Source organism: Sciurus carolinensis, chromosome 7 (genome assembly GCF_902686445.1).
Source record: "Sciurus carolinensis chromosome 7, mSciCar1.2, whole genome shotgun sequence".
NCBI lineage: Eukaryota > Metazoa > Chordata > Mammalia > Rodentia > Sciuridae > Sciurus > Sciurus carolinensis.
In genome coordinates this window covers 123,428,599-123,448,342 of record NC_062219.1, presented here as the reverse complement: position 1 = coordinate 123,448,342, position 19,744 = coordinate 123,428,599, and the positions used below count along the sequence as shown (strand labels likewise).

The following is a 19,744-nucleotide window of genomic DNA, read 5'->3' as shown; positions in this document are numbered from 1 at the left end:
TTTTTTTTTTTTTTTTTTTTTTTTTTTTTTTGGCTTTGATTTTATTTGTAGGAACTGCTGAAGCCAGGGCCTGGAGCATGCTAAACACTTGCTTCTCTTTTGAGTTATATCCCCAGCCCCCATATGCTCTTTAAAAAAAATAACCACAGCTCTTTCTTATCTCCCTCTCTGGGTTTTTTGTTTTGTTTTTTTTTGCTTTGATCTTATTTGTAAAAAAATTTTTACTGAAAATTTTACTGGCTTTTACTGAAGCCAGGGCCTGGAGCATGCTAAACACTTGCTTCTCCTTTGAGTTATATCCCTAGCCCTTTTTTGTATCTTTTTTCCATCATTATAAATAAGGTCCAATTAGCATCCTGTAATATATCTAAAGAATCTTCTATATTTGGGATTTAGTTTTAAAATCTCAAAAATCTTGAATAGAATAAGCTAAATGACATGAACACATTTAAGGCTCCCCATACATATTGTCAAATTCCTTTTCAAAGCATTGTGCTAACATATTCATTCATGGGCAGTTGCCTGTTTCTCCAGGCATGGATTGTGTTGGCTTACAGTGTCCTATGTGTAGAGTAAAAAGTCACTGGGTGGGAGTCTTAACTCCCACAGCCAGGCCCTTGCTTCTGCTTCAGGTGCAATGTCTAGTTTTACACTTAAAGAACAAAGTGATGGTAAGAATTCAAAGATGAAGTCAACATCTACTAAATCATAGGGTAAATGTTAAAATCTCAGGGACCTAATGAGATGGTACATTTCTCTAGAGAACTGGGGTCACTGTGCACTGCTGAAGGAATAGGGAACTTCAAGGGGCCCTGAGACATAGGGACTATTGGGCTGCAAATAGAGAAATGTTTTCTACCCCAGACCTCACAAAGACTTCCAGTCAACTTCATGATGTCCACCTGAGCTAGGATTTGGGTTTTGTTTTGTTTTGTTTTTTTCTTAATATTGTTTCAATTTGAGCCACTGCTCCATGGATGTTAAAGTGTGACATGAAGATTTTGCCATAGTGGAATTTCTTTGATGAACTTTAACATTCACAGTGGCTGCCTAACCCCACCGCCACCCGCCACCCCCAATTCACATTCCCTTAAGTGTTGGGAAGCCAGGTCCTTGCAACTCTGCTGATTTGATGAATATATTGCCCCACTACTGAGGGAAAGGCTCATGTACACACACATACATACATGAACTACTGCAACAGAGCCAGGATGGGAGCTTTCCTAGATGACAGCTGAAGGACATGACCCTCCATTTATGCACATGTGCACACACTCTCTATCACTCAGAGCAGGGGTGGGAAGAATGCAGCCCTCCAGGGTGGGAACAAAGGTGTCCTTCAGAGCTTCTTTCAGTGGTCCTTGTGTCTCTTTTTCCCTAGACCTAGGAGGTCTCTGCTCACCAGGAGGAGAAGGCTTTTGAAGAAGTGTAGAGACCCTCAGGAACTGATCTGTAGAGGAAAAGGAAGAGGAAGTAGACACAGGAGAGTGGGGCTGGGTAGGAGGTCAAGAGAACCCGGGAAGGAGAGGCCTGCTGGCTGCAGGGCTGGAGCCCAGTGTTGCAGGGCTGGAGTACTTCTACCAGGCACCTGAGGAAGCGGGAGGGCCACTGCTCCTTCTACTGGCCAGTATATGAACCAGAGTGGGCGATCAGGTAGGTGCCTACTTTTTAAATTACAATATATACTCTGCTGTTATTTAAAACTAATCTGTAATCACTGGGAGAAGGGAGTCAAGTACTGTGAGGAATCCCAGCTTCCCCTCCAACAGACTGGATCCCTGCACCCACCTACTCTCCAGATCCAACAGGAAGTAGAGGAAGGAGGGCATTTTGCAGATTTTACCCCACACCCCTACATTCACCTGAGTTTCCTCCCCTCAACCACAACCACAATCCTGCTATAGGAAAACACAGGGTCCCTAGGAGTTTTCTGTCCTTCCGGTCATGGCCACTGTGTGGAGCCGCCAAGTTTGACTGGATTCCCTTACAGAAAGCCACATTTCCCAAAGGACTTTGAAACTTCTTTAAATCAGAAAGTCAGTCTCACTCTTCAGACTTGCTTCGAGGGCAAACTGATGCTGGAGGAATGCGATGAGCCGGGACATTTTCTACCACCCAAGGACTAGTGGTGATTGCAATTTTTAAATGTGGTTTAGGTATAAATGTCGCAAGGTCCCCTGCACTTGCAAGGCAGTTTTAAAATGTCTGTTCCTGGTGGTGCGGACCCCGGATACCTTCTCCGTGCTCTATTTCGTGTTTCTTTCTATAATAATCTGCGCCTTTGTCCACATTCCTTAAATGACTGTTCACTCCACTAAAAGTGAATTTTTAGTGAAACTAGTAAAACTGCTTTAATTAAAAGAGCACTCAGTGTTAGAGCGCTTGCCTGGCAGCATGACACCCTGGATTTCACCCCTGTCTGCATAATTACACTTAAAAATTGATAAAGCTATCCCTTTCAAAAGCAGTTTGGGGAAGATTCAAAGCTATGGAAATATGAAGGCTTATCTTAAGAGATATTCTGGTGATGAATTGTAATTAATATTTTTAATATTTTGGTTTTTAAAATCAGTATTTGAATCTGGGGTTTAGTTTTTGTATTTTCAATCAGTAATATTCCCTGATACCTCTTGCTAATCCAAGTTTATAGGACAGGATGCACTTTCAACATTTCAGGGAAAGTTAAAGGCACTAACTTTTCCTACTTGCTAGAGGTACCACTGTGAAAATTTTGGGGGAAAACTTCCAGGTTTTCCCACTATTAAAAATATACATTATGTAAATAAACTAGTGATATTAAAATCTAGCATTTTCCAGACTTTTTAAAAAAAGTCTAAAACTATGTTGGGCAACTATTTTCACAGCAATGCCTTTATTTTGTTCCTTTTGATGTCTGCATAGAATTTTATTGCACAGCTTTTTCTGGGGGGATTATCAGAAATTTCTCCATCTTCCTTGTGCTGTTGTTGACAGAAGTATGTGTGAGTGCCCAAACTTAAGGAGCTGTGCATTTCAAATAGATGGATTTTATTATATGGAAATAGTGGTTCATTAAAGCTGGTTTATGAAAGATAATCCTTGTTTGAAATTTGTACTTTGACTATGTGAAAGAAAGAAAGAAAAACAGAAGGAAGGAAGGAAGGAAGGAAGGAAGGAAGGAAAGAAGGAAGGAAGGAAGGAAGGAAGGACTAACTCTTGTTCTTCGGAAATAGACCCTGACACATCTGGAGGTAAAGGGTCAGCTGTCTGAAACTTACACTCACAAGGTACTGTCATCACAAAAACAGTCCTATCTTGAGATTAAAAGGGTAGGGGAAAGAAAACAGCTGTGGCAAAATGTCACCAAAAGATGAAAGTAAGCAGAGTGCAAAACCGAAAGTTAAAAATAATAAAACACACATTTGCCTTGTCTGTGAAAATTGACCTTTTATTCAGGAGAAAACCAAGGTAGCAGCATCCATATCTCCTACTTGACCGTAAATTCACAGGTGTTTGCTCAGCTCATAGCAGTATGGCAGGGAGCTCAACACTCTTGCTATCCTCATTCCTGTTGTGATATATGGCACTGATTAGATCGGTTTCCATGTCTGGCTATTTCATATGTCAAGAAAGAAACAGATATATTATCGTGTTTCTGCATTTGAAATCATTTATTTTATTCATTTATTCATTTATTATATTTTGAAGTCAAAGAGTTTTGTAAATACTTGCTCTCAATAGTAGGGAGAGTCTGCATGTTTGAAACATATTTTGTGGGTGTTTTGTTTTGTATGGTGTTTGTTTTCATAGCCTGTCACATACTAAAGCAAATATTCTGCCAGTGAGATACAGTCTCAGCTGCCAAAAACACTTTAAAGATGATATTTTAAAAATCCTTTGGACTTTTAATCACGAAAAACATCAGAATATTGTTGTACTTCATTCATTCCATTTGTTTTATATTTGATCTAGTTTTGGTTTTAAATATAACTAATGGAAGAAAACTGTAGCCCTCTGTGCAGTGGGAGTTGTGGGGTCTGGATCCTGTTCTTTGTCTAAAGGGGACAGCAGAGTCCAAACCTAAGGGAAGACTGGAGAGGGCAGAGCCTGTGGACCCCTCAGTTCTACATCTCTTGCTTTTTCCTGCTCTGTCCTTTATCGCACTCCCTGCCCGCAGAGAGATAAGACACAGGCCTGGTTCTTTTGAGCTCTTTATTTTGCGCGCTTCTTCCTCATAGTTCTTTCTTTGTTCTCTCTCTTTGTGGAACTTACACTCCAATATATACAGTACTTGTAACCAATCAGCATTTTCGCACGAGGGGAGAGCATTAACAGATACAGGCAGCGAAGGCAGGCATATAGTGGACCTGTACTGTCCATCAGGGAGCTTAGCCAATCCCTGGAACTTCCTCAAAATAATGTCAGTTGTTTGTGCAAAAGTTAACCGCTCTGGCTCACTGCCAGGCGCCATCTTAGCCTTGCCACACCTAGGGCCAGGGGTCCGGCCGAAACCCCGACAGTCCTTGCTTCTTCTTTCTTCATTCACGTTTTCTTTCCTTTTTTCCCTTGTTTCTTCCTCTTCCTTTCTTCAACAAGTCACCCATGCTCTCCACATCACCGGCTTGTTCCCCACTCTACATTTCATTCCCTCTGTATTGGAGCCTGGTGGCCAACGCACTTGATTGTGTTCACTTGGGACAGGTTGGATAAATGGGGACCTGAGGTAGGGTTCCTCACCGGCTTGTGGAAGCTGTAAGGTGCCATATAGCCGCGCAGTTCCTGGATGGTTTCAACGAAAATCACTCCAGTCTTGGTTGGAGATCATGTTCGGGGTCCAACTTAGGATCCTTACTAAAGGGACAGAACACTCAGGGTTTTTCTTTTATTCCAGACCTGGCAGGTTTCCATTAGGATCACCCCAAGTCGGGCACTTGTCTTCCTGGTGGGTCAACTAGCACAAGGAAGTGTTTCTGATCCTAGAACCCAAGGACCGGCCCCCAAGTGGAAGTGAGGGATGGGATGAAATAGGCATTTCTGTACTCACCCGCCTCAAAATCCAGGCGGATGCTGGTTGATGTGGGTGGTTTCCAGATGCACGCTTCGCACCGCGGAATGCCGGGCCGCCGCTCACAGGTGTAACTGCCCAGCAGTCTGAGAACCCCAACCCAGAGGCAGCCCGCCCGCCTCCATGCGCCCACTTTCGACCTACTTTTACATTAGTCAGTAGTTTTTATTTCAGTTAAGCCAGGGTGAGTGACGGGTGATCTTCAGCCCTCTCAATAAGTGGGGACCAGACTTGAAACCAGGAGCGCGAGACCCGCCCTGGGTTTAAACGACAGCGCTGGTGATTTTTGTTTATTTTCTGGAATCGGCTGTAAACCCCAAGGTCAGTGAGGAGAAAGTCACCCCCATTCTTGTGAGTTCAGGGATGCAAAGAGGAGAGGGGAGAGAGAAGCAGTCGTTCATTGGGCAGAACAGAAGGGCCTGGAGGGGGCGGGGCAGGGTAGAAGTGCCTCTGGGAGGTTTGGTCGGGGAGGGGCAGCCATGCCTAGCTCTTTGGCAGTGCCCAGCATCGGAAGCCCAAGACCTGCTGGATCTCCTCAGGGGCTTCTTTTCTCCTCGAATCATAGGTAAACACTCTGGAACAATATCGCGTTCCCTCTGCCTGCAGAGGGAGACACGACAAACGTCTGAAGCTTTGGAGGTTTATTATGCACAGTCTTCCTTTCTTTCCTTCTTATCTATCCCTTTCTCTCGCTCTCTTTCCCTCTCCTGTACTTTACTCTTCTCCCGTTCGGCTCTCGCCTGCTCCAGCCGCTTCGTTTCTCCTGCTCGGCTCTCACCCTCGCTCGCACTCTTCTCCCTCGCTTCTACCCCCCTTTCTCAGCTCCCTCCCTCAGCTTCTGCTCCTACTCCCAGCTTCTTCCGCTACTCCCAGCTTCCCGCGCACTCCCAGCTTCTTCTTCTGGTTTACTCCCAGTTTCTCCTGTTACTCCCCCGCCCATCAAGCTTATATACACCTCAACCAATCAGGGGAGAGCACACGAGGTAAACGCGCGGACAGCTGCAGGTATAGAATAGGTACACGAGGGGGGCGTGCTCTAATCACATTGTTAACTAGCCAATCATTGGAATTCGCTGGTTGTTTACTGTATAGCTGGCCGCTTTTGGCTCAGTGCCAGGCACCATCTTGACCGTGCTCAAGGCTGGGGGTCCTGGAAACCCCGACATATCCCCCTTCTTTAATATTAAACTAAGGCTCGGGACCGTGTCTGTCTTAGGTTGAGTAGTCAGCATATGTCCTTACCCGTCATCAGAGCCTGCAGAGCATGCTGCAGCTCCTGTCTTAGGTTGGTACATAGCCACCTCCTTCATTACCCGTCTTTGACTACCGGTCCAGCATCAAGAGCCATACTAATGGGGGGCTGTCGGCCTTTAGGGCGGTCATGGTCTGATGAAAGATAATCTGATCTCTCTATTGGCTAGCTCATAGATGCATGCCAAAACGAATGAAGAGAAGGAGGCCAAGGCAGAGGAGTACCACCATAGCTCCTAAGCATGCCCGCTGTTTGACAAATCCACAAGCAGAAGAAAAATCATGTAGCCACACCAAACACAGAAACAACACACATCCCAATGGAGTTACAATACGGGCAACACAAACAGCTTTCAGGGAATAAACGCATCCCAGTCCCAAAAGTTCTTGCAAGGTATCCACTTGTTCTTATAGTAAGTCCACTCTCTGATAGAGTCTCTATGGTCTGTAAGGCTGCAGCTGTATTTTTGGCCAAATGATCGTTGTTATGGTTGTGTCAATGCTGCTGCTGCAAGGACTGTGATGGCAGTGATCACGGCTGTTGCAATGTCAAAGCCTCTTCTGTTTCTTGATAATAGCACTGGCAATTCTATATCTGCAACAGAAACTAGGACTGGTAGGAAGATAGAAACACACATCAAGACTGCCCGTGAGAACCCAGAAGCATTCCAACATTGAGAGAGATTGAGAGAAACATCTTTCCCTCAACAGTAACCAATTTGCACTTGTTAGCCCAACGTGTTTCCCTTCTGCGCCTTGGGCAAAGTCCCGGGGCATAAGGTGTAACAGATTTTCTTTTGTTAGGGCATTATCTCCTTGCTGCTGATTTTGTGCATCTATTGAAGCATATTGGCCTCCTATTAACACCTCAACATTTCTATCGGGAAACCTTGCCACTATGTTTCTGCAAGCAGTTTCAACAGCTATTTCTTGCCACTGAGCTCTCCAATTAGACATTGTCCTCCAGATAACACTGCTCTGCATAGCTGTCTCCAATAGTCTTAACTGCCTCTTTAAAGTTTTTCTATGGTTGATGGTATCTCCATTTGCTCCTCAAATACGGGCAGGTTCTACAGATTTTGAAGCTCTTTTTATTAGGCTTAGGTTTCTCCTACCTTTTCCCCTTGTTCTTAAGTTTTTACTACCACTTGGTTATTTCTTTTGGGGGTTCTTTATGTTAGACTTAATTCCCTTTTTTCCCTTGTTCTTAGATTTTTTGAGCAATTATTTTCTAGGTCACCACCACTCAATTTTTCCTCACTTTATTCTCTTTAAGAGTTCTTTTCTGTTGCTATTAGATCCTGTTCATGAAGATCCCCCTTGTGGCACACTGAGCAGCTTTTCTTCTATAAACCCTGGGCTTATTTCTACTAGGGTTTGAATATATGATCATACAGTGGTTTCCTTATTTTCTAGTCCTTCCCCAGTGTTTCTCCCTGAGGGGTTGCTGCATTCTGAATAATGGCGTCTCATGGTTTTTTAATAGTTCCCTGAGGGGTTGCTGCATTCTGAATTTAGACGTTTCAGACCCCATTGGTACTAATTTGAATAGTTTTAGTTACGGCAGTTACAATAACAAACAGTGGCCTAGCTTCCAGGAGCAACGAGATTACTGAAAGGAAAACTATCAAGTGTGCAATAGAATTTTTATGGCGGCTTTTCACGTACTATCTACACCCTAATTGGACCGCTTCAAACGTGTTTCTACTTTCACTTTAATTAGACCGCGTTCCACGCGTCAGGACCGCTGATGGCGTATCCCGATACCCTTTAACCCGCGTTCCACGCGTCAGGACCGCTGATGGCGCGTCCCGATACCCGCGTTCTACGCGTCAGGATCCCGTTACCTTTCAACCCGCGTTCTACGCGTCAGGACCGCTGATGGCGCGTCCCGATACCCGCGTTCTATGCGTCAGGATCCCGTTACCTTTCAACCCGCGTTCTACGCGTCAGGACTGCTGATGGCGCGTCCCGATACCCGCGTTCTACGCGTCAGGATCCCGTTACCTTTCAACCGGACCGCATTCCGCGTGTCCCCAGGACCGCCGATGGCGCATCCTGACACCCTTTAACGTTTTTATAATCGGTTTAACTTGTTAAAAATTTTTTTAAGATATCTTTTTTGTCTTTTTTATCTTCCCTTCATTTCCCGGGTTTCGGCACCAGTTATCGCGTTCCCTCTGCCCGCAGAGGGAGACACGACAAACGTCTGAAGCTTTGGAGGTTTATTATGCACAGTTTTCCTTTCTTTCCTTCTTATCTATCCCTTTCTCTCGCTCTCTTTCCCTCTCCTGTACTTTACTCTTCTCCCGTTCGGCTCTCGCCTGCTCCAGCCGCTTCGTTTCTCCTGCTCGGCTCTCACCCTCGCTCGCACTCTTCTCCCTTGCTTCTACCCCCCTTTCTCAGCTCCCTCCCTCAGCTTCTGCTCCTACTCCCAGCTTCTTCCGCTACTCCCAGCTTCCCGCGCACTCCCAGCTTCTTCTTCTGGCTTACTCCCAGTTTCTCCTGTTACTCCCCCGCCCATCAAGCTTATATACACCTCAACCAATCAGGGGAGAGCACACGAGGTAAACGCGCGGACAGCTGCAGGTATAGAATAGGTACACGCGGGGGGCGTGCTCTAATCACATTGTTAACTAGCCAATCATTGGAATTCGCTGGTTGTTTACTGTATAGCTGGCCGCTTTTGGCTCAGTGCCAGGCGCCATCTTGACCGTGCTCAAGGCTGGGGGTCCTGGAAACCCCGACAGAACAATCCTAGCATGTAATTATTAAGGTAGCAAAAGTATTCTGGGGAGGGGAATGAGACAGTTTGCTGGAGCTGGTCCACCTAGAAATTCCTGGAAGGTGCATAGACAACATGGAGGAAAGGGCTTGGGACAAGCGCACAGGAGAGCTGTGCTCCCTCTCCCACTCTGCATCATCACTACCTTGTGACTTTCACTAATGAATATAATCTCTGAGAACAGTACTGGACCTCAGTCCCTTCTGTGCTAAAAAAATTGATCACAGTCAAAATAATTAATTCAAATGAAAATAAGTCTAAGAGCTTGCCAAAACTTTGTGATGCATGACATTTCCACTCAGAAAAACTATAAGATAGGCCTTAGGGAATAGTTTGTGAGGATAGGTATAGTTCACTTTTAGGGGCAATTTTAGGGGAGACCAGGTGAAATGAACACAGTTCCTCATCCTGGAGTGGTTCCTGGTCCACAGGGTGATGTCATCCATGATGAGACAGGTTCAAGGCAAGGCATAGTTAGTACCATCATGGAGATAAAAAACATGGACTGGACCCGGGTTTCTTAAACTTGCCTGAACATTGTGACCACCTAGGGGATTTTAAAGGCCTTTGCTAAGGCCTAGTTCAAACCTAGCTTTACTATTCAAGTGGTTTTGGCTGTGACCTGGTCACATGGATAGTAACTACTCTCCAAGAGATTCTACTAAACAGCCAAGTTTGAGGATGATTCTCTTCATGTTCCAAAGACCAAGAGATGTATGTTTGGGACAAAGGACATTTATAGTAGAAGGAAATTTCAGGTAATCATGATTATTACTATTATTATCAAGATAGAATTCATATATCAAAGTCACACTTATAAAATGTGCAATTCAGTAGTTTACAGCATAATTATGAGGTTGTACCACCTTCACCGCTATCTTTGTGGGATGATTTTGAGGACATGGAGAGTTGTGGTGGTTGGAAGGCAGAGTCAGGAGCAAGTCCCAGGAGGGAGATTTCTTAGTAGTAGCATCCTGTTGAGACAGGGAAAGGAAACCAGGGGAGGTTGCTTTTATCTCAGCCCAAGGGAGATGTCACCAGAGAAATGATGGGATGGTGGTGGTGTGGTGGTGGTGATGCTGCTAGACAGCAGGTTGTGGCAGCTGTGGACTTAGATAGGAGAGTTGAGCCATACTGTGTTTAAGTTAGCAGGTGGGGCAGTTGTGGATGGCTTTGGGACATTATAGTGGTAACTGGGAATATCCCATGCACAGTGTTTAGGAATAAGCCATTGCAGTATTCTATGATGAGGAGATGAAGCCTGGACCAGGGTAACAGCCATGGGACTGAAAAAGACTCTGAGTCCTAAGAGGCAAGGGGAAAGGCCAAGTGGAAGGGACTAAGGATGATGCTGTTAGGAGAACCACGGAAGTGGAGAGGCTGTTGTGGTGGGGAGTTATAATGGCCTTGTAACCTGTATGATTTGAGGGACAGAGATATAGATGTCTTAAGGCAAGTTGGCAAAGGGAGTGTGGTTGATGTAGGAGAGGCCCACTGGGTTGGGGGGCGGTGCTGTTGAGAAGGGATCCTCATGGGGCTTGTGAACTGCTCTGGGAAATTTCAGCCAGAAGAAAGGAGAACTGACTGGCTCTTGGAGCCAGTGGGAGGAGGAGATTGGAATGGCTGTACTGAGTTTGGACCCTGGGTGATTTAAATGTGCAAGGTGCTTCTATGAGGCAGAGGTGGCTGAAAAGAGGTCTTTAAATGTTTACTGGTGACATTGCCAGGAAGGCTATGCTTGGTTGTGAAATGCGTGTTGGGAAAACAACAATGTATTGGCTCTTCTTCAGGTGTATCCTGGAAGGAACAAGCGGGTTACGATGTCTGCCTACTGAAACTTGAGGAGACCCTCAGTGCACCTTAGAAGGGGAGTCAACCTAGTTGGCACTGATTTGGGTGTGCTTCTAAGGGTGAGGGATGCCAGTATCGCGTCCCCTCTGGCCGCAGAGAGAGACACGACAAATGTCTGAAGCTTTGGAAGTTTATTGTGCACAGTACTTCTCTTACGCTTCTCTTACCCCTAGCTTCTGCGCACTCCCAGCTTCCCTTCTCCCAGCTTCTTCCAGCTCCCGCATACTCCCTGCTTCCAGCTCAGCTCCAGCCGCCTCCGCCGCCGCCGCTTCTTCCGTCGTCCCCCTCGCTCTCCCACCCACCAGGCTTATATACACTTCAACCAATCAGGGGAGAGTACACGAGATAAACGCGGACAGCTGCAGGCACAGGATGGGTACACGAGGGGGGGCATGCTCTAGTCACATCGTTAACTAGCCAATCATTGGAATTCACTGGTTGTTTACTGTATAGCTGGCCGCTTTTGGCTCAGCGTCAGGCGCCATCTTGACCATGCCTAAGGCTGGGGGCCCTAGAAACCCCGACTGATCCCCCTTCTTTAATATTAAACTAAGGCTCAGGACCGTGTCTGTCTTAGGCTGAGTGGTCAGCATATGTCCTTACCCGTCATCAGAGCCTGCAGAGCATGCTGCAGCTCCTGTCTTAGGTCGGTACACAGCCACCTCCTTCATTACCCGTCCTTGACTACCGGTCCAGCATCAAGAGCCATACTAATGGGGGGCTGTCGGCCTTTAGGGTGGTCATGGCCTGATAAAAGATAATTTGATCTCTCTATTGGCTAGCTCGTAGATGCATGCCAAAATGAATGAAGAGAAGGAGGCCAAGGCAGAAGAATACCACCATAGCTCCCAAGCTTGCCCGCTGTTTGACAAATCCATAAACAGAAGAAAAACCATATAGCCATATTAAATACAGAAACAATATACATCCCAATGGAGTTACAATACGGGTAACACAAAGCAGCTCTCAGGGAATAAACGCATCCCAGTCCCAAAAGTTCTTGCAAGGTATCCACTTGTTCTTATAGTGAGTCCACTCTCCAATAGAGTCTCTATGGTCTGCAAGGCTGCAGCTGCATTCTCGGCCAAATGATCGTTGTTATGGTTGTGTCAATGTTGCTACTGCAAGGACTGTGGTGGCAATGATCACGGCTGTTGCAATGTCAAAGCCTCTCCTGCTTCTCGACAATTGCACTGGCAATTCTATATCTGCAACATAAACTAGGACTGATAGGAAGATAGAAATGTGCAAATTGCACAGGTGGCAAAAGAACCATTGAAGTATTGTGAGAGATAGCACATGGTTAGTGAGCAGTTAAGAGATGTTATTAGAAATGTTGGTTGGTAGAAACATAAAAGGGAGGAAATACACAAGCTGACGTGAGAGGAAAAGCAACATCACAGCTAGGGTCAGCAGAACGAGTTGCTCTACTCTGGGTCTGATTTGTAGCATGATTCCAACGGCAAAGTGCAGAAATTCCTCCTGTTAAGGCAAAGAAAGGCTAGAAATATCCTTGTCACCAAAAACAGCACGACCTGAAAAATCATCAGTAGAATTAACAGGCTTGTAGAGGAATTGGTGAAAAACAAGAAAAGGAAGGATAAAAAATATGTTAGTTAGAAATGAAAAATATGGCCAGGCTAACAATGGTCCATAGGTTCCGGGTTTGCCTTTCCGTCTGAGTTTTTGAAGGAAGGCTCAGGCTCGCCATTGCGAGGAGGAGCAGCATCACTTGCATGCTGTAAAACTCTGATTAGCCTTTCTGGAATCCAGACTGGAGTCTGTTGATCCTGTGGGAAAATACAAACAGACCCTCGGACCCAACGAAGGACTGGATCCGGTCCTTTCCAACAACCTGTCAGGATATCTTTCCATTTTGCCCATACTTGAGGAGTATTATGGGGATTATAATGTCGATCAGCTGCAGAATGGCCATCCCTATCCAGAGTTAAGAAATTTAGAATGAAAAGAGCTAAGTTAAGTTTATCTTTAGGAGACTTGTAGGAGGCTCCTATTCCCCCTTTTTGTTTATTTAGACAATTTTTTAAAGTAAGATGTGCTCTTTCCACAATGCCCTGTCCCTGAGGATTATAGGGGATGCCAGTGACTGATTGGATGTTAAATGTTTGTAAAAACAACCGGAAGCTTTTGGAAGTATAAGCAGGACCATTATCTGTTTTAATAACTTTAGGTATGCCCCAGCCAGCAAATGCTTGTAGGCAATGTTGAATGACATCTTTTACCTTTTCTCCAGAATGAGCAGAAGCCATAATGACCCCTAAAGCAGTGTCTACTGACACATGTACATACTTAACAGTACCAAATTCAGAAATATGGGTTACATCCATCTGCCAAATATGACCAGGCAGCAGTCCCCTGGGGTTAACTCCAAAGGATTGTACTGGGATTAAAGGAGCACAATGTTGACAATTTTTTACTATTTGTCAAGCCATACATTTAGATATAGGAAATTTTCTGCTCAAAGTAGTGGAATTTACATGAAATTTTTCATGAAAGAGTTTTGCCTGTTCCTCTATGGAAAAGACAAAAGTTGATTTGGTGGCCATATCTACCAAGTCATTAGCATTGGCCAAAGGTCCTGGTAAATTAGAATGAGCTCTAATATGTCCTACATAGAATGGATGTTTACGCTGTAGGATAAGGTTTTGTAGCGTAGTAAAATAAGAAGCTACCGTGGACATGGAAGAAATATGGGGTACCGTTTCAAGAACCTGTAAAGCGTTAACGATATATAAGCTATCAGATAGAAGATTGAATGGCTGATTATCTGCTAATTTAAAGGCTAATATTACAGCTGCAAGTTCAGTAACCTGTGCGGAGTTGGGTGGAACTATTATGGTGTGAAGTTGTTTGCTGATAAGTACTGCACCTACTCCATTTTTGGAGCCATCAGTAAAAATGGTTACACAGTCTTTAAGAGGCTGGACACTAGTCACTTTTGGTATTTTTACAAAATTGAATCCAGGGATGTTGGGGATAATGGTTATCAAACTGAGCTGAAATGGAACAATATAATACTGACCAATCATCATCATTATTAATTAGCCATTTAATTTGCTGAGTGGAATAAGGAGTTATGATAATAGACGGATGGATTCCAAAAACAGTAATGCAAGATTCTATTCCCTTGAATATTACCTGAGCAATAGCTTGGGGATATGATTGCAATGTTTTAGCCAGAGAGCTAGGGAGATTTATACTTTGCAAAGGTCCTCCTTGCCAAACTATGCCAAAAGGGGTATGCTTTTCTGAGATTATGATTAAACTTAATGGTTGAGTAGGATCACAGCGATCAACGTAACACTGCTGAATTCTATTCTCTACTAGCTGTAAGGATATCCGTGCTTCAGGAGTAAGTTTCCTAGGGGAATTCAAGTCAGGATTACCTTTTAATATATCGAATAAAGGTTTTAATTCCTCTGTGGATAATTTTAAATAGGATCTGATCCAGTTAATGTCACCTAAGAGTTTCTGAAAATCGTTCAAGGTATTCAATTGATCTGTCCTGATGGTCAGCCTTATTGGTCTGACTGTAGTAGCAGTGAGCCTTGTACCCAGATATTCTTGGATCTCCTGTAATTGTAATTTTTCAGGGGCTATCATTAGTCCTCTCTTTTCTAATGCTTGAGTTATAAATTGTAATGCTTCTAACAAAACTTCTTTTTCTGGATGGCAAATAAGTATGTCATCCATATAATGATAAATCAACAATCTCTTAAACTTTTGTCTAGCAGTTGTTAACGCTTTATCTACGTATATTTGACATATAGTAGGACTGTTAGCCATACCTTGAGGCAACACAGTCCATTCGAATCTCTGGTCAGGCTGAGTGTGATTAAGAGAGGGCAAAGTAAAGGCAAATCTCCAACAATCATTCTTGTGTAAGGGTATAGAGAAAAAGCAATCTTTTAAATCCAGAATAATAGTAGGCCAATTTTTTGGTAGTGCAGTAACAAGAGGGAGTCCACATTGGATGGGTCCCATAGGGTACATTTGTTCGTTTATGGCTCTTAAATCATGTAATAACCTCCATTTTCCTGATTTTTTCTTTGTTAAGAATATTGGAGTATTCCAAGAAGAGGTAGAATGTTGTAAATGACCTGCTTGTACCTGCTCTTGTACTAACTTATGAGCTGCCTCTAGCTTCTCTTTTGTTAGGGGCCACTGTGGAATCCAGCGAGGCTTATCATCTTTCCATATTATAGGGATTGATGGTTTATCAGTGGCCCCTAGGAAAAACCCAATCCATGAGAATCATCTTTTGGTGGAAGTAAAGGCAGTGGTTGGGTAGATCCTTGACTATGTCTTCCCAATCCTTTTTTGTCATCATAGTTCATATTTTGTAACATATTTCTTAACAGGAGTCCCTTGATAAATCTGATCAGTGGTGAGTTTCATATCCATTTGCTGCAGGACACCTCGTCCCCATAGGCTAATAGGAACATTACAGACATATGGTTGAAATATTCCTGTGTGTCCCTCTGTATCTTTCCATGATAATGAGGAAGCACTTTGATTGGGGCTTTCTGCTACTCCCAAGCCTCTCAAGCTCTGAGCTGCTGTGATCAATGGCCAGTGCTTTGGCCAGACCATTGCGCTAATAATACTTTTGTCTGCCCCTGCATCCAATAAACCTGTAAATTCCATATTTCCCACTTTTAATTTTAGGAGGGGCCTCTGTCCCATATCCATAGTAAGGTTTATTAAAGTGGTTCCTGTTGATCCAAAACCTCCTTGTCTTTTATTTGTATTTTTACTGGGCCACAAAGAATGTCGACTGGGCAATATAAGCATTTGTGCAATGCGATCCCCTGGAGAGATGACCGTAATTCCTTTTGGTGAAGAGACCAAGGCTTTTATTTGTCCAGTGAAATCAGGATCAATAACCCCTGGGTGTACTATAAGTCCTTTTAGTGTTGAGGAACCTCTACCTAGTAATAGTCCTACACTGTTCTGTGGGATTTTTTCATGCCAATCAGTATCAATCATCTGCACCCCCATATCTGGGGTCAGCACGAGTCTGGAGGTGGCACAGATGTCCAATCCGGCACTTCCTGAGGTGGCTCTGCGCTCCCCTTCTCTGTGGGAGGATACCACCGTCGGGGAACTTGTTGAATTACCCCGTATATTTGTTGCGGGCCCCGGGGAGGGCCCTGTCTCCCGTTTTTTTGAAGTTCAGGATCCGACCCTAGGAAATTATCCTCCCTATCTCCAATAGGCTGACAGGCACTATTCCGATGACTTCCTCTTCTGCATCTTGGACATAGCCCAGGTCCGGTTCCCAGGTTATTCTTTGCATAGATGTTCCCACCCCGGGCAAAAGGTGGCCTTTTGTTTGGACAAGTGGCTTTTAGATGTCCCTTCTGTCCACACACAAAACATGATCCTAAAGACTCTTTATTAGTTCTTGAAGGGAACCTCCCCTGGGCTTGTGCAAGTGCAGCAGACAGCAAGGTGGTCTGTCTGTCTATGGCTGCCACAAAGGCACTGCTCTGCTCCGAAGTATCATTTACATCTCTACACACTTTTAAGTAGGCGGACAAGTCTTTGTTTCTCCATGGTCTTATGGCCTCCCTACACCACCTGTTAGCTTGTTCGTAAGCCAACTGTTTTACTAGGGGCATGGCTTGCTCTGCATCTCCAAAGATGCGTGATGCTGTCTGAATTAGCCTATCGACAAAATCCGCATAGGGCTCACTATTCCCTTGAGTTACCTTTGACAACTGGCCCTGCAAATCTCCTGCTCCTTGTAATGTTTTCCAGGCCTTGGTTGCAGCCACGGCAATTTGCGCATAGACTGCTGGATGATAATTAAGCTGTGCCTGAAGGGTTTCATAAGGTCCTACGCCCATAAGCATGTCCCTATCGATTTGGGGATTCCCCGCTGCTGCATTTCGGCGGGCGGTGTCCGTAGATATTTCTTGCCATGATGTTTTCCACATAAGGTACTGTCCCCCAGACAGAGCGGCCCTAGCAAGATTAGTCCAGTCCTGGGGCATAAGGTGTAACAGATTTTACTATAGTTATCTCTTATCTTTTGTTAGGGCATTATCTCCTTGCTGCTGATTTTGTGCATCTATTGAAGCGTATTGGCCTTCTCCTATTAACATTTCTATCGGGAAACCTTGCCACTATGTTTCTGCAAGCAGTTTCAACAGCTGAGCTCTCCAATTAGCCATTGTTCTCCAAATAACACTGCTCTGCATAGTCTTAACTGCCTCTTTAAAGTTTTTTCTAATGGTTGATGGTATCTCCATTTGCTCCTCAAATACGGGCAGGTTCTACAGATTTTGAAGCTCTTTTTATTAGGCTTAGGTTTCTCCTACCTTTTCCCCTTGTTCTTAAGTTTTTACTACCACTTGGTTATTCCTTTTGGGGGTTTTTTGTGTTAGACTTAGTTCCCTTTTTTCCCTTGTTCTTAGATTTTTTGAGCAATTATTTTCTAGGTCGCCACCACTCAATTTTTCCTCACTTCATTCTCTTTAAGCGTTCTTTTCTGTTACTATTAGACCCTGTTCATGAAGATCCCCCTTTGGCACACTAAGCAGCTTTTTTTTTTTTTTTTTTTTTTTTTTTTTTCCTCCTCAATGGCCTCCCATTGTTTTTTAATAGTTCCCTGAGGGGTTGCTGCATTCAGACCCCATTGTTACTAATTTGAATAGCTTTAGTTATGGCAATTACAATAACAATGGCCTAGCTGCCAGGAGCAACGAGATTACTGAAAGGAAAACTATCAAGTGCGCATTAAAATTTTTATAGCGGCTTTTCACGTACTACCTAATTGGACCGCTCCAAGCGTGTTTCTACTTTCACTTTAATTAGACCGCGTTCCACGCGCCAGGACCGCTGATGGCGTGTCCCGATACCCCCCGACCCGCGTTCTACGCGTTAGGATCCCGGTACCCTTCAACACGCGTTCCACGCGTCAGGACCGCTGATGGCGCGCCCCGATACCCGCGTTCCACGCGTCAGGACCCCAATACCTTTCAACCCGTGTTCTACGCGTCAGGACTCCTGATACCTTTCAACCGGACCGCACTCCGCATGTCCCCAGGACCGCCAATTGCGCATCCTGACACCCTTTATTTTTATAACTGGTTTAACTTGTATACAAAAAAATTTTTTCAAATATCTTACCTTGTTTTCTTTTATAAGGCCTTCATCTTCCCGGGTCTCGGCCCCAGTTATTGCGTCCCCTCTGGCCGCAGAGAGAGACACGACAAATGTCTGAAGCTTTGGAAGTTTATTGTGCACAGTACTTCTCTTACGCTTCTCTTACCCCTAGCTTCTGCGCACTCCCAGCTTCCCTTCTCCCAGCTTCTTCCAGCTCCCGCGTACTCCCTGCTTCCAGCTCAGCTCCAGCCGCCTCCGCCGCCGCCGCTTCTTCCGTCGTCCCCCTCGCTCTCCCACCCACCAGGCTTATATACACTTCAACCAATCAGGGGAGAGTACACGAGATAAACGCGGACAGCTGCAGGCACAGGATGGGTACACGAGGGGGGCATGCTCTAGTCACATCGTTAACTAGCCAATCATTGGAATTCGCTGGTTGTTTACTGTATAGCTGGCCGCTTTTGGCTCAGCGTCAGGCGCCATCTTGACCATGCCTAAGACTGGGGGCCCTAGAAACCCCGACATGCCAGCTGTTCAGAATCCTTCCCTCCAGCCTTCACCCAGCCGGGCTCACCTATGCATCTAACCCCCTGGTGAACCAGTAATCAAAGATGCTTTTCGAGACAGCAAAGCCAGGCAAAAAGGCTGGTGTTCCAGTGTCTTTGGCATTTCCTGCAGTCAGGAAATGAAGCTGTTTAAGTTGTAATTCCTCCCTCTCTGTTAAAGGGCGGTGCTGACTTCCAGGCGCCTGTTTTCACTGGGTGGTGATTCTGGAGAGGGGCTGGGAAGAAATTACCTTCCAGCCCTGGATAACCCACCCACTTGGAGTTTGGTCCTACCAACCTCGCAAAGAGCATGTCAAGTTGTGTCACCATTGAGCTGTGTTGCGTCCTGCTGCTCTTGGCCGCTACTGCTCTTTGTGCACCCCTGGGTGCTGCTGCTGGTGAGCCAGCTCCTTGCTGGTTCCTGACCATGCGGGAGCAGTTGGCTATTGGAGGGAGGTGGGCAGGTTTCAATGAGCGTCTGCTGGAATCCTCAGGGTTAAGGTGCACAGCCTTGTTTGGTGGAGAGGAGTGCTGGACCTGACACAGGCCATTGCCACCACATGCGGTTTCACTTTTCCGGGTATCTCACCACCCCGATGCCCCGCATCCTAGGTTGGTGCTTCCAGGTCTCAGCCCTGTGCTTTGCTCTTTGTTTTCGGATATCCCCGTTCTTCTGTCGCTTCTGGGTTCCCAGAATGCCTCTTGGATTGCTCCTTTGAAAGATATTCAACAAGGGTCTACTTTCTATCAGTGTTGGGGACAGTTCGAGCTCCTGAAGCCCTATCTTTTCCTCGGGTCATAGGCATGTTTTCAGCTGAGCTCACTGGAGTCCTCCTTACCTAGAGTTCGGGGTCTTTCTTCCTGCCCTGAACTGGTAGGGACATCCCAGCACACCATGGCCCTTCCTGCTGCTGTGGGGAGACTGGGAGACTGAGGAGGTGAGCAGCTGAAGACTGCTGGGTCAAGAGATTCTTCCTGGGACTTCTCATTTCCACCCACATTGTCCCCTGGGCTCCTGCTCCCCAGGGTCCTGTCCCCTCTTGTACTCCTCTCACCCTAAAATGATCTCTAATTTTCTAATATGCCTGTGTTCTCAGCAGATTTCTCCTTGCATCCTCCCCTGCCATCTCATTG

General features: G+C 45.3%; 1 pseudogene; it reads right to left on the bottom strand.

The window, feature by feature from the left end:
- Positions 1–19,507, bottom strand: part of LOC124989333 (heterogeneous nuclear ribonucleoprotein A1-like) — a 23,864-nt pseudogene extending 4,357 nt beyond the window's left edge.
- Between the last annotated feature and the right edge of the window lie 237 nt (positions 19,508–19,744).